Source organism: Nuphar pumila, chromosome 2 (genome assembly GCF_984573655.1).
Source record: "Nuphar pumila chromosome 2, dmNupPumi1.hap1.1, whole genome shotgun sequence".
Lineage (NCBI taxonomy): Eukaryota > Viridiplantae > Streptophyta > Magnoliopsida > Nymphaeales > Nymphaeaceae > Nuphar > Nuphar pumila.
In genome coordinates this window covers 118172316-118173620 of record NC_143250.1, presented here as the reverse complement: position 1 = coordinate 118173620, position 1305 = coordinate 118172316, and the positions used below count along the sequence as shown (strand labels likewise).

Genomic DNA, 1305 nt, shown 5'->3' with positions numbered 1-1305 from the left:
GCTCCACACGATTGCACCCTGATTTTGGTGAGTCTTTACTGTGAATAATCCATGCCCAACCATACAATGTAGGCCACAGTTTTCCCAAAATGTAGCCATGGTTAGAGCTAAAGTGGAGCTCATGTTGGTTCACGCCTGCACCATTTCCTACTTGATTCACATGCGGGATTTGCTTGATTGACTACCCTGATTATCTTAGTAAGACTTAAGGTGCAAATGAATCGAATTCAGCTGGACCTTGGTCTGAGTCTGACACATTATTCTAGGATATGGATCTTAAAATATGTTGGACTTTTCCCGACTAGGATTCAGAGTTGTACTGGTACTTTCTGGTAGATCTATGTTCTCATCTCGATATAATCTGATCCATTTTCACTTTTTATTCCTAACACCTTGTTTTAAACATTTTCATAACGGAACCAGCACTGTTATCCACAATCCAAACGAATTTAAACTCCACCAACTTGAATGGTTGTTGCAGAGTCTCCAAATTAAAATTCAAATCTACATGAATTGGACCATATCCAACCCGTTCACACGCTACTTGTGATTGTTTAAACAACGTTGTGGACTTGTGGGTGAGCAGTGGTGACATTACGCTCTATCGACATCCCAAGAGCGCCGGTCTAAGCCCAGACAAGGCTGGGCTCGAGCCTAGCTCAGCCCTTGACGAGCCCATGTAAATGATGGTGGAGGGCCGAACGTTTTAGTCCCACATCGCTCATTTTTTAATTTGTTTATACTTTATATAGAGAAACTCCGAAACATTATATTGTCTCTTCGGAGACATCTGATAAAATTGGAACGATACAGAGAAGATTAGCATGGCCCCTGCGCAAGGATGACACGCACAAATCGAGAAATGGTCCAAATTTTTTTGCCAAACTTTCCATTTTTCGCAGGGGGGGGGGGGCTCTTCTGTCCATCAATATTTTTGCCGTCTGAATGAATCTTCTTCAATAGTCACGTTCGATTCCATGGTTTGCTCTCTGGGAATCATGATGGCGATCCTCGATTGATGGTATTCAGTTTTCTGTGTTTTTAGAATGAATCTCAAGGTTCTCTTTCTTTCGATCTTGGTGTGAGCAAATCGCCCAAACATGATGGAATACCTGAATGGTCTTTCCTGGGTGTACTTTTCTTTAGGTGGCACCTTGAAAATCTCTCTCTCTCTCTCTCTCTCTCTCTCTCTCTGTGTGTGTGTGTGTGTGTGTGTGTGTGTGTGTTTAGAACGAACCTCGAGGTTCTCTTTCTTTCGATCTTGGTGTGGGCAAATCGCCCAAACATGATGGAATACGTGAATGG

At 42.7% G+C, this 1305-nt stretch overlaps 1 non-coding gene across 1 annotated transcript; it reads left to right on the top strand.

The window, feature by feature from the left end:
- The first annotated feature begins 774 nt into the window (after positions 1–774).
- Positions 775–877, top strand: LOC149846897 (U6 spliceosomal RNA). Its single transcript, XR_016430642.1, has one exon. It is a non-coding gene; the product is annotated as a U6 spliceosomal RNA (small nuclear RNA).
- The last annotated feature ends 428 nt before the right edge of the window (positions 878–1305 follow it).